The sequence below is a fragment of the Pithys albifrons genome, chromosome 4 (genome assembly GCF_047495875.1).
Source record: "Pithys albifrons albifrons isolate INPA30051 chromosome 4, PitAlb_v1, whole genome shotgun sequence".
NCBI lineage: Eukaryota > Metazoa > Chordata > Aves > Passeriformes > Thamnophilidae > Pithys > Pithys albifrons.
This window is the reverse complement of record NC_092461.1, coordinates 39,009,285-39,023,080: the sequence shown is the minus strand read 5'-3', so window position 1 is coordinate 39,023,080 and position 13,796 is coordinate 39,009,285.

Genomic DNA, 13,796 nt, shown 5'->3' with positions numbered 1-13,796 from the left:
TTCTCCTCTGCACTTCATCCTCAACAGTTCAATCTTTCCCTTGTTCTAGGATGCAAAGATTCTGCTTCTGCCATCAGGTCAGTGCTAGATGTATTGTTTTTGACCATGTCAAATCTAAATAGTTGAAGACACTTGCCTTCTCCTCTTTTAGGTATGAAATCATCTCGGTAGGAGTAGCTGTCAAAACACAGGTTCATTACTAAAGTGGCTTCTCAGAGAGTTTTTTTCTCTTAATGTAATTATTGCACAGGAGCTACACAAGCATGTATAAATGTAGTTCACCTTTCTTCTGGCCCTGCCTTACAAAATTGTCAGGAGGCTTTTGGACAGTACTTTTGGGCAGTGGGTTCTAAAATGAGATGATAATACCTTCTCTCTCAGAAATGAGATGTCCTCATTCCTCTTGTTATTAGCTTGACTAGATAAATTAATAAAAATTGTTTTGGCTTATTAAGAATAGAAAAGACGCTTATAAAGAAGCTTGAGAGGTGAAACTTCGGATTTCTGTTTAGGTAAAACTAGAAACCAGGAAGAACCAAATAATCTGAAAGTGTCAATGCAGTGAAGGAAATATTCTGCTAGACAGAGGTCTGTATAGTCAATTCTTTCAGTGCGTTTATTTATGGCTGATATTCTTGTGCAATAAAGCAGTTTCATATCACTTTCACCTAGTCATTTTTCTTCAGGAATGCATGAATCAGAATGACTTTGGCTCAAGCATTGAAATGGGTGATTGTTACAGGGTATTACTGGGGCTCTGAACTGTAGTGGCATAGCGTAAGCTTTATGGTGTATTATGGTATTCAATACTATTAGAAGGGCTATTCCCTCCAGACTAGTTACTTTTAATGAAAATAATTAAAATACAGTTGAAATTATATCTTACTTGGCAGATGTAAAAGCCACGTACGAACACCAAAGTATTGATAACTGATGACTTTAATCTGCTGTACTAGAATTCGTACACCAGTAGCTAGTTTTTAATTTTTTTTTGTGGCACAAATAGTTAACCAATGCAATACTTCTTATGTTCACTGAGCAGTTTGTTATAACATTTTCTTTAATCAGTCTTCTTGAGCTGATAAACAGGGTTGTTAGCAACAAAGAAAGGATTCCTGTCTTATTCTAGTAACTAATTCTCTGTCTCTGGAGTTGACAGCAACTCCATGCTAGTAAATGAAGTAGACAGAAAACCCTAGAGTATCCTACAGCATTTCTACAAGTGGCTAAATTAAGTTCTGCTTCCAAAAGAAAGCTTGTCATCTCAACCCATAGGAATCTTGTACACAGAAGACTTTGGTGTCTTTTCAGAAGATGACAAAAAAAAAAAAACCCAAAACCAACAACTGAGTGATGTAAAAAAAATCTGAGAATTATTTATAAGGGTAATGCCTGAAACACTCCCCAGACTTCTAAGCCATTGCAGCTCAACATCAACCTCTTTGTGTGCCTCTGTGCTTCTGACCTCCTGCTTAATTCTGTCTTCATTCACATGCTCCATAAAACAATTGTAGGTGGGCAGGTAGTAGGCAAAAGGTATTTCTTGTCCTCCGTTTACCTTCCCTTACAATTTTCTTCACTGTGCTTAATCCTAGCAAATATCCCTCCACAGTAAACCTATAGACAATTAACCAAACTGGTCATGAGTTGCTCATAACTTTCCTCATCTCAGTCCAACTTTCACTCATCGCTCCTGGGTTTATGAAGAATTTTCTCATCTTTGCTCATACAGCAGCAGTTTGTAAGAGCAGTTTCTTATTTCCAGCAGGAAGCTGTGGATTCCCAGCTGGATCAAAATTATTCACCAATTAAGACAAGAAGATGCCCATCCCTGCCCCATGGAATGCACATAAGTTAATGCCAGGACTAGAACTGCTGGTGACTAATCTCAGGGACAAAAGAATGAAGTTGAAATGGCAGTAAATAGCATAGAGACTAGCACACAGTTTTGTATCTGCCCATCTCTTGTCATCTGGAAATGTCCCTGACTAGAGTAGAAGAAATGAGAGGTTATTGAACATGTAGGATATAGGATTTGGGACTCATTGAGGTAGGGCAGATCTGTATTTAGACAGAGTTTCAAAAGTTTGGGAATGTTTGTGTGGTGTCACTAGGGAAATTTTCTAACACTTCAGATCATGGGTCTGCTTCAGTCTGGTGAAGTTCATTTATTATGTGAAGGTGGAACTTTGGATAACCACATTCTTTTTGTTAACACATACATCTGAGTGTGAACTGAAACCAAATCCTGCTACGCTCTTAGATTTAATGATATAATGGACTGTGATTGCATATTGCAGATGAAATATACCTCTGTCCTAAAGGCAGGCATAGAGCCTATGAACTGTTGAAGTCCCAGGAAAGCTCTCAGGGTGGGGAGTGACAGCTAAAGGAGAGAATAAGCCTTCTGCTGATTTTCTGCATGGGGTAAACTTCAACATGTGAATAAACATTGCAGTCTTTGACCCATTTTTAGTTATGTTGGCTTTCTTTTTAGCTGAATATCTCCTTTTACTTGTTTTGATGTGTTTTATATGTTTGGTTGGTTGGTTTTTTAATACTGAAATGTATTATTTTTCTTTTGGCATGCATAGCATTTTGGTTTTTTTCTAAACCAAGAAGTCCTAACCTTTCCCTTAGCTCTAAGTGTTAGAAGTGTCTCCCTATGTTCATTTCTAAAGGACTTATTTTTCTGTTGCCTCTTTTGACCAGGTAGAAAGAACAGCTCAGAATACAGTCTGCCTAGTGTCTAAGTTTGACTTGGTTTCTTTGCCAAGAGCCAAGCTGCCATGAAGGCTGAAACCAGGCTATACTGCAACACTCCTTTGAATCACTTTCTGCTGATCAACAGGAGATACACAGTACCATGGGTGTGATCCAGCACGACATGCTGTGTTCCTATAGAGTTTTCAGACTTACAGGATTCTTTGCCTACCCCTGTAGGCTTCAGGGGTACACTTCTAAGTGGAGCTGGGCAAACAAATACATACAAATTAGTTGACACTCCCTTTCTCCTGTTAGTGGACCACTTTTGATTTCAGCTCATATAAAGATTTATGAAGCATCACAGAGAGCCACTCAGGTTAAAAGCAGATAGTGTCTTCAACACATTTTTCATGAGCTGCTTGTTTTGCCAGTCTGCAAATGCTGCCTGAATCACAGCACTTTGTTTATACTCTTTCTTTCAATAACCATCACGGGATTAACACAAATAAAAAGTGTGAAAATAATGTATAAAATTGGAAAATATAAACATGAAAAATCTTAACTAATGCAAATATCTGTGCATATTTTAGAACTGTAGGCACTAAGAGATGCATTTATTAACTGTCTGAATTTGAATAAAGACTTATAAAAAACTGATTTTCCCAGCAAATAGCTAGCTCTTGGCCCTCTAACCTTTTAAAGAAAGAAGTAAGACAGAACAAAGGACCTCCTGAAGCAAAGTTTTGAGACTATTTTAACTGATTTTAGAAAGCTTTTGAGCAGCACATGTTGCCATCATGCAGCAAGAGGAAGCCAAACATATGTGCTTTGGAACATATGTCTCAGATCTGCAGAGAGTTGCTCTACGCTGTAAATCATATCCTGGCAGAAATCAGAATGAAAGCTAGAAATAAACAATTTCAGAAGGAAAAGAATAGTATTTCACAAGTTAAACTTGCATATCACTCGTTTGGTAACCAAACTTAAAACTATTTAATGAGTGAGTCAGGTTCTTACCTCTGATAAACCTTGACTAAGCTGGAATCTTATTGAAGTAATTTATTTAATGGAAGAAAGATGGTGCTATTATAAAATGTGACAGTTAACAATATCTTTGGGTGGGGTAAGTGAAAGAGTATGCAATGAAATTCCTTAACTTTGCATAAGAAATTGATGGCTCACATTATGAATTAATAAACATAAACTTGCAGGGGGGATACCTCATTAAATCAAATAAAAACAGTGTGGGGGGAAGGAAAAGCATTGAGAATCACTTTCCTTACTTGGGCCCATGGGAAAAAGAAAACCATGTGAGGTGAAACACATTCCTCAATCTAGTTTTTGTTTCCTTCGTGTGTGTGTTAATAATTTAAATAATTTTGAATGCATAAAGCCAAAATTTCAGTATTAGATAAAGCTGGCAAATAATTTATCAACTGCAGAACAAATAGTTGCCTTTATTTGAAGGGAGTCTTTCTGTACTCTGCAACATTAAACCGATTGCTGGGGCTGATAATAAAATTTCCCAACTTTAAGCCCAATCTCTAAAATAATGTAATGTTCTAAGATTTACATTATTAATTTGTTTATTCTTAAAATCTATTTTTATATAATTAACTGAAAGCTACCTCTTTTACTCCCTCCTACTTAGTTGTTGCATTGATTTGCACCTCTGCACGCACACAGTCAAGGACATATTCAGATCTCAGGACACCTCTTACTTCCTTGGTATAAATTGTGTTATTTTATTACATTGGATTGTAAGCTCCTCCCTGTGGATTTCCCTATGTGACCCTAACTAACACTGTTAAATGGAACTCAAAGAGACTGCTTGTGTTCAGTGAGACTGATTACCAACTCATTAAGAATGTGCACAAATGACCGCAAGACTTAGCAACAACAACCACAACAAAACATAAATGTAAGAAAGAAAGAATGGGAGAGGAAAAATGGTGATAGATGTTTAAACATGAGCCATGAATCTGCATAAATGGTTTGTTGGAAGAAGAAGCTGATCATTGCCCATGGCTATAGCTGTTGAAAATTGCAAAAAATTTCCAATTCTTTTCTAACAGTAAAAATAGGATTTTTTAAATTTTTACATTCTTTTTCTTTATGCAATGAATTTCATTGTGCTAGCAGCAGATTGTTTGGGGAAGAACAGGTGGAATTTTACAGGAGATGGAAGATCTTTTCACCACTGAGCACTGCAGCAGTCCAGGCAGTAGCAGTCCAAACTTACATTCTCCTCTGTTTAACCCTGAATAGGAGAGTTAACCACCCGGTTTGTGGACAGTTTTGTGCCTGATCTCTGGTCAGATTGTATTGAGGTCACCCTTTGTCAGGGAAATGTAGATTACCGTTGTGGTGGTCAGAGGAGGCAGAGACAACACAGGCTGCAGTGTGATCAGAAAGCTCACCGAAGACAAAGGACTTTATTTTTAGTAACAGCTTCACTTTTATCCACTCCTGTATATAACATGCTAGCACACTATTGGTCAGTAGTTCACCTAACATGCATGGAAAGATTCTACTGGTTACAAGGCATCTCACATTCTACAGGTGGTTCTCTGGTCCTTAAGGATGCATTCATTAATCATCTCAGACCTTAAGAGATCCAGACACAGACACTGTCACCCCCACAAGATTGTAAAAAGGATGCTCATTCCACTGGTTTTTATTCTACTACTGCTTCTTATATGTGACAGGTGCACTGATAAATACCTACAGACAGGAACTTACATCCACTAACATCTGAGCTGAGGCCACCAAATCTGATCATCATCATGACATGTCATTGATTTGCTAATTCATCACTCCCATGGAGTTAAAAGCTTCATTTTCCTCCAAGGCAAAAATGAGTGGCAGTTCAGGTTGATTCTTTGCGTGTGAAAAGCCAGAGATGTAAATGACAGAAAGGTTAATGACAGGATACATGATCTTTTAAAGCTTTCAGCTATTAGCACACTTTCAAACTTTCTATCATGCTTCAAATAAATGATACAGGGTTTTTTTTAGCTACAATCACAAGAACAGGGTAGCTTTTGTGATGCGTGCTGACTCCCATGTAAAAGCTCCAGGCATTGCTGGGTACATATATTCCTCTTGTGTTTGTTCTCTCTAGAATTATGTTTTCCAACTGGGCAGTAGAGGATATCAAAGGGAGCTTAGGCCCGATGTTATGACAGGCTGGCAGCCAGTAGTGTGATGCCAGCATTTCAGTGCCTGGGAGATGGATGGCAAATTGCTGACCCTTCGCTGAAATGGCACTGGCAATACGGACTAGAAGTGGTTACATGTGTCTTTTAAAAAAGCAGAAGGGCCTAAGGTGGACAGAGCCCAAACACACTGTTAGAGCCAGCTTGCTCTTATTGCAATTTGCCTTGAGGTTGGAGGCCTTTCAGAGGAAGCTTCTTTCCAGACTAAGGATGCAGAAACTGTGGTGGAGAAAAAGAACCAAATACAGAAACAATTTCATAGCAAGGCTGATGTAGTGGCAGAATCTCAGCAGATGGCTGAGTGATGTTCAATGACATTCTTTGAGTGATGCTCTAAAAGGTATGTAGAATTCTGCATTCACTTCCTCATAAGCAGGTCCTGCTGTGGCAGTGAGGGATGTTTGAAGCTACAGTAATTACAAAATTGATGTGTGAAATCTCGACTATAGCTGAATGTTTCTGCAGTTGTATGGATGCTGATGCTGCTGGTGCTGTGGAATCCAGAAATTGGTCAACAGACACAAGAGAAACACATGGACACCTCCAAAAGTCAATATGCAAGCCTGGCACCATAGTACTTGTCCAAGTGTTTCCTTCCATTGTCCTCTTTCTCAGGCCTTATTTATTTTCTATACACATTTCACTTTGCAGACTTTCCTAAAATTTATATTCCTCCAAAACATTCCTTCTTTCTGTCTTCCTATCTGGGCCACAAGTTTCTTGCTACCTTACTGCTAGCAATGTGAACTGTGTATTATGGTGATTCATTTGTAGTGTGGACACTGGGATCATAACAATTAAGATTAATATAGCAAAACAAAAAAGTCATCTATGGGGGATATCTGTGGTGTTATGAAACCAGAGCCCAGCTCTTTGCTCGAAAATAAATAATTTGGTTATTTACTGTTTGTCTTCTGTTAGTCTCCCTCCTTTTATATTGTTTTAATATAAAAAATAATGTTTCATATTAACCATGCTGGTTGGTTCATACTTAAGATTTCAATACAAATCAAAAATTTAAAAATTACTAAGGAAATAATTCTAAACTAATTTATGCAATTCTGTGTGAATCTTGGGCAAAGTGATGTCCTATTTCCTTCAAAAATATTTAGGCCACCTGTGTAAATTACTGATGAGGATTTGGATATTGTTTCTAGACAGTGGAATAAAGTAGTCTCTGAGGCCCAGAAAAGTTTCAAAGCTGGTGAATATTCATAAAGTACCTTATTGTTCTGATGAACAGATGTAGTGGTGTAGCCCCCTAAAAGCCATTGACTTTGAAATCCAAGCTGCACAGTGGGTTTATGTTTTTTTTTATAGTCTACACATGTGATTCCCTGAGAATGTGACTTCTGAGTGCAGATTTTGCTGAGTTTTAGGAAGGAAGTTCTGATTGGAAGGTTTTGGGGTTTTTTACATCATATATTTCAAAACTTGTCAGAGATATGCAGTGTAAAATATATCTAGCACAAAGATGGCCAGGAGTGCAAAGAGCCTTGTAAAAAACTCTGTAGTGTCACAGTCATGCACAAGAGCACATGAGGACTTCATCAAGCAACACAAGGTAACTAATAGACGATAGATGTATAATAAGCCTATTAATGATAAACCCGACACATCTAAAACCAGAGTTCTCCACTAAAATGATGGTAAAATATATAGTGAAACACCCTTTTTGATTTACTAACCTGTATGGAATGGAAGAGACAATTGTTTATAGCAGAACCAAGACCTACTCTAAACAAATCTGTTTTATCCCACCTGAGACAGAGATTACTGATGTATCCTAATGGAAGTGTCACTTATTCATGTCAGAATAAATGAGGAGTTTTATAGAACAGCATATTTAGAGCAATATATTAGTAATACTCTGCTAAATTCTCTGAATATTTGCAGAGAAAACCTTTGAGTACAGTAAGAGGCAAGTGAATATGAATAAATGTTGAAAAGGCTGCTCTTCAAACTATTATTGTTAATTTGTCAGTTGTTCTAGATCAACATGAATCACATGCAATTAAATGAAATTATTCTTTCTTCACAAAAGGAGCAGACATGCTCAGTCCTAAACTAAACCCTAACTCCATCCTCCTAAGATGCCAGGAGTTTTCATGGATATTCTTCTGTTCTGACTTTTTAACTGCTACAGGACTTCAGTTTCTGGGAAAACCCAGACCACTATCCCACACATTTTACTTTTAAAATGGAGAGAAAATAAAACAGGCAGTAGAAGGGCTATTCTCCTTGTCACCACCAGACATCTAATCCAGATCAACAGTAGCCCTGCCATTTCTGGAATGTGGCTCACCTACGGATGTTATGCTCATTATTTTTCTACAGCTACAGAACTATATTTGAATAATTTTTTTTTCTCTATGCAATGACAAATGAGAAAATATCACAATAGTTTGCATTTATTGTAGTCAAACTTAAAGAAACACTAAGTGCATTATCTTAAACTGAGATTAAGATTCTGTTATGCTGCATATCATTAAAGTATAGAAACATAGAATCATTAAGGTTGGAAAAAAACTCTAAGATCATCAAGTCAAACTGTCAACCTAGTACCACCACCATGTTCACCACTAAACCATTACCCTCACTGTCATATCCACACATTTTTTGAATGCTTCCAAGGATGGTGACTCTACCACATCCCTGGGCAGCCTGTTCCAATGCTTTAAAACCCTTTCCATGAAGAATTTTTTGTCAATACTTCATCTAAACCTCCCTTGGCAGGAGGTTAAGATTATCAACTAGATTCATGTTACAGTATCAATGGCCAAACTGAAGTGCATCACACCAATGCCTGCAGGATGGACAATGAATAGGAGGAACTGGAAGCCATTGTGCAGCAGGAAAACTGTGACATAGTTGTTGTGGGCAACTTGAAGAACCAGAGTGCTGCAATGGATGGCTATAAGCTCATCAGAAGAGGCAGGCAAAGGTGAGGTGGTGGAGTAGCCCTGTGTATTAGGGAGTGCCACAATCGAAGGCTCTTGTTCTTGTAAGGGACTTAAACTTACCATATGTCCCTTGTGGAAACACAAGACAGTGAAGCGAAAACAGTCCTGGACATTCTTGGAGTGTGTGGAAGAGAACTTCCCGAGACAGCTGATGAGGGAGTCAACTTGAGGAGGTATCAATTGGATCTGTTATTTGTGAACAGAGAAGGACTTGTGGGTGATGTGCTGACTAAAGGCCATCTTGGGTAAAGTGATCATGAAACGATAGAGCTTTCAATTCTTGAGAAGATTCTCAAGTAAGTTCTCAGTTCTCAAAGATTTCCAGAGGACGGACTTTGGACTGTTTAGGAGACTGGTTGATAGAGTTCTCTAGGAGACAGACCTGAAGGGCAAAGGAGCCCAGGAAGGCTGTACATGCTTCAAGAAGGAAATCCTGAAGGTGTAGGAGCAATCAGGTCCCATCCCACATGTCAAAAGACGAGGTGGTGGGGAAGAGGGTCGGCCTGACTGAGCAGGGAGCTTTGGCTGGAACTCAGGAAAGAAAAGAGAGGATATGAGCTTTGGAAGAAGTGGCAGGGAACTCAGGACAGCTACAAGGATGTTGTGAGCTTATTCAGGGTTAAAAGAAAAAGGGCTTTGGCCATAGAACTTAATCTGCCTACTGCCGTAAAAGACAATAAGAAATGTTTGTACAAACACATTAACAACAAAACCTCCATTCTTTATTGGATATGGGGGGAAACATAGTGACAAGAGATGAGAAAGGGCTGAGTCCCAAGACAGCCTGGCTTGTATGAGCAATAGTGTGTCCCAGAGCAAGGATTGTCTGTACTAAGCACTGGTGAGGGTGCACCTCAAATCCTGTGTTCAGTTCTGGGTCCCTCACTACAAGAAAGACTTTGAGGTGCTGGAGCATGTTCAAAGAAGGGCAAAGAAGCTGGTGAGGGGATCTGTAATTACAAGCTTGATGAGGAGCAGCTGAGGGAGCTGGAGTTGTTCAGTCTGGAGTAAAAGGTAACTCAAGGGAGACATTATTCTCTACAGCTCCCTGAAAGGAGGTTATAGTGAGGTGGGGGTCTGTCTCTTCTCCCAGGTAACAAGTAACAGGACAGAGGAAACGGCCTCATGTTTTGCTAGGGGAGGTTTAGATTAGATATTAGGAAAAATTTCTTCACAAAAAGGGTGTTATAGTTTCAAAATCTTTCGTGGATTTTTTTTTTTCTGTCCCTTACCAACACTGTTTGGGAGTTGGAGGCCAGGACAGATGGCTTGTGGAAGGGCAACGCCCAACAACCTGCTCTCAGATCCAGCTGAGTCTCTAAAGGCTAAACAAAGGGGATGTCTGATAGCTTTGCATTCCAATGTGATGACTGGGGAGGGGGTTGGGGGAGATGGGGAGGGAGAGTCTTTTCCAGGTTTTTTGCCACACTTCTCCAGCTGCTGTGTGTGCCAGCCACCATTTGCTGGGCTGGTGGAAGCACTTGGATGGGACTTCCCTGGCTTGGCACCCTGACTCTGTGTGCTCTGTGCCGTTCTTCAGAGAGAGCAGTTGTCTCTACCTGAACTTGCTACAGACTCCTTGAGGGCCAACACCATCTGCAGAGGAGTTGCTAATCCCCCCCAACACTTTTGAACAAAGGAATGGGAGCGTGTCTTTACACTGTTCATGGGAAAGGTTTCCACCCATCCCTGCGGCCACCATTCCCATGTGTGTTTTTGGAACTAGCACCTCTCCGTACCCCCATCTGCCTCACCAGAGCCCATGAGTCACCGCAGCTGCTGCCTCCCAAGGTGGGGCATCACCTTCCCACCGTCTGTACATACAACTGCACTGAAGGTGCAGAGATAGGACTTTCTTTGAAAGTTTTGGTTAAGGTGTTGCTGCTTGTTCTGTTCTGTTTTTTTTTTTTCTTTTGGTTATACATATATATATTTATAGTAAAGAACTGTTATCCTTTATCTCTACATCTTCTGATTAAAGTCTCTTAATTTCAAAGGTTGTGGTGTTTTTTGGGGAGAGACTCCCCCCATCCTCCCCCGCCCCCGTCCTGAAGGGTTCCTCACGTACGTTAATAGACACCTTGGTTTTCTTTTAAACTGAGATGCAGGGTTGTCAAGCATTGGAACAGGCTGCCCAGGGAAGTAGTAGAGTCACCATCCCTGGAGGTATTGAAGAGAAATGTAGATGTGGCTCTCAGGGTCACCGTTTAGTGATTAATGGTTGGATTCAGTGATCCTAAAGGTCTTTTCTAACTTAAGTGATTCCATGACTCTATGATTACATGGCTAAATATAAAACGTCTGAGCAATGATTTTTTTTATAATGTTCTTCAACACTGAAAAGCAACAGGAGATTAGAAAAAACTAATTATATTTACGTCACATAAGGGAAGAGTCCAGGAAAGATGATGAAAATTAAGTTCTTTAAATCCAACAACACTCTTAGAACATTTTTGTGATAATGTTCACAGAGAGTTTAAAGCTCTATTTGGAGAATGAAAATGTAATAAGAATGAGTCAGCATGGGTTTGGGAAGAAGAAATTATGACAAACAATTCTGATTATATTTTTAAATGGAATAATGATTGGCTTACATAGAAAACAGCCTGGTAGACATTTTACAGATGGATTTTCAGGAAAGCTCTCAACAAGGTTTCACATGATGGATTACTGCATAAAGCCTTCTAAATATGGATTAGGGGATGAATGCTTAAGATGTCTAAGGAATTGCTTAGAAGATAAAAATGGAGGAATTAAAAGTGCATTTTTGTTCACCAAAGCTGGAATCTTTCATGGGAGTCCTTTCAGTGTCTTCAGCAGGACTTATATCAGGACTGTCATGTGAAGCAAAGGCACACAGGACCTTTGACTGATGGCTGTGTGCCCTCGTATTGATAATTTAGATGGTGCTGTAATGCAGGAGAGAGACATTTCAAATAGCTGACATGGGCTGTTTTAATACCATGTGGTAGAATATATTTCAAGGGACTCTGAAGCAGTTCCGGACACACTGGTACTTCTACATTTTTAGCACAGGAGCTAGCAGGGCTCATAGGTAGAGCTTCAGATTGCTTGAGGGAGTGGAACAAAACCAGGCTTTCCAGTGATTAAGAATCAGATGGCACATCAAACCTTCAGGAACTGAGTGCTAGTGAGTTCCCTCAATGTGCTCCCTGAGGTGTCAGCTACAATAAAACTCATCTGAAATGTTTTTATATCAGTGCACATAGACTGAGGAACAAACAGGAGCTCGAAGCTTTGGCCCAGTCCCAGAGATACATCACTGGCATAAGTGAAACCTGGTGGGATTAGTCCTGTGACTGCAGTGCCATGTTGGATAGTTACAGGCTCTTCAGGAGGGACAGGTGAGGCAGGCAAGGTAGGAAGGTGGCTTTCTATGTAATGGAAGGGCTGGAATATGTGGAGCTTAGAGTTGGCAATGATGTGTTGAGAGCTTCTGGATAAAGACTAAGGACGAAGAAATAATGCAGATGTCTTTGTGAGAGTCTGCTGTAGACCACCTAGCCAGGACAACAATGCTGATGAATTATTCTTCAAGGAATGAAGGGACACCTTCAAATCAACTACTCTTGTGCTTATGGGGGAATTCAACTGGGAGCATCACACGGCTGGTACAACCTGGGCCAGATGGATGACAACTTTATGGAACAGATCCTAAGGGAATTAACTGAGAAAGATGGCCTCTTTCATCTGCTGCTTGTCAATACAGTGGATCTTGTGAGCAAAGTGAAGATTGGTGGCTGTCCTGGTCACAGTGACCACAAAGTAATTGAGTATAAAATCTGTCAGGAGGAAAAGTGCCAGCAAACTTCAACCCCAAACATGAGGAGAGCAGACTTCAGAATGCTCAAGGAACTAATAAGTAAAGTCCCTTGGGAAAATAATTTTGAAGGTGGTGAGGTCCATCAGTGCTGGTCACTTTTTAAACACTTCCTCATAAAGGGCAATGGAACAGGAAATTGCTAAATATTGGAAATCAAGCAGGCAAGGCAGAAAGATGGCTTTGCTCATCAAGTATCTGCTGTTGGAGCTAAGGCAAAAAAAGGAAGCTGTATGCCCAGTGGGAACAAGGTCAGGTGACAAGGGAGGAATATGGAGATGCTGCTTGCCACTGTAGGGGGAAAATTCATGTGGCCGAAGCTCAGTTGGAGCTGAAGCTAGCCAGAAATGTGGGGAACAATAAAAAGACCAGTTTTAAAAAGGTTAATAGCAAAAGACAGTGGAGAAATATTATCAGAAGAGGATAGTCAACTCAAAAATGGATAGAAACAAGGCAGAGGTGTTTAATGGCTTCAACATCAGTGATGGGGTGATGGGGTCCCATGGGTATGAGAGTGATCCACTACCAGTTGACCCCAAACTTGTGCAGTATCTGCTGCTCCAGCTGGATCCCTATAAATCTATGGGACCTGATGGGATTTATCCAAGAATCCTCAAAGAGCTGACTGATGTCATTGCAAGGCCTCCCTCAACAATTTTTAAATGATCTTGGAAATCTGGAGATGTCCCAGCTGACTGGAATCTGTTGAATGTTGTCCCAGTTTTCAAGAAGGGCAAGAAAAATGACCCTGGAAACTACAGGACTGTCAGTCTCACTTCAGTGCATGGTAAAATTATGGAGAAGACTATTTTCAGAGGTATTTGAAAACATCTGAAGGACAGTGTATTCATCAGTCACAGCTAGCATGGCTTCAAGAGGAGAAGGCCCAACTTGTCAAACTTAATTTCCTTTAATGACAAGGTAATCCACTTGGTCGATCAAGGGAGGCCAGTTGATGTAATCTTTTTGGATTTCAGTAAAACTTTCAATACTGTCTGTCACAGGAACCTTCTGGATAAGATGTCCAGCATGCAGCTGGATAAACACATCATGTGGTAGATGAGCATT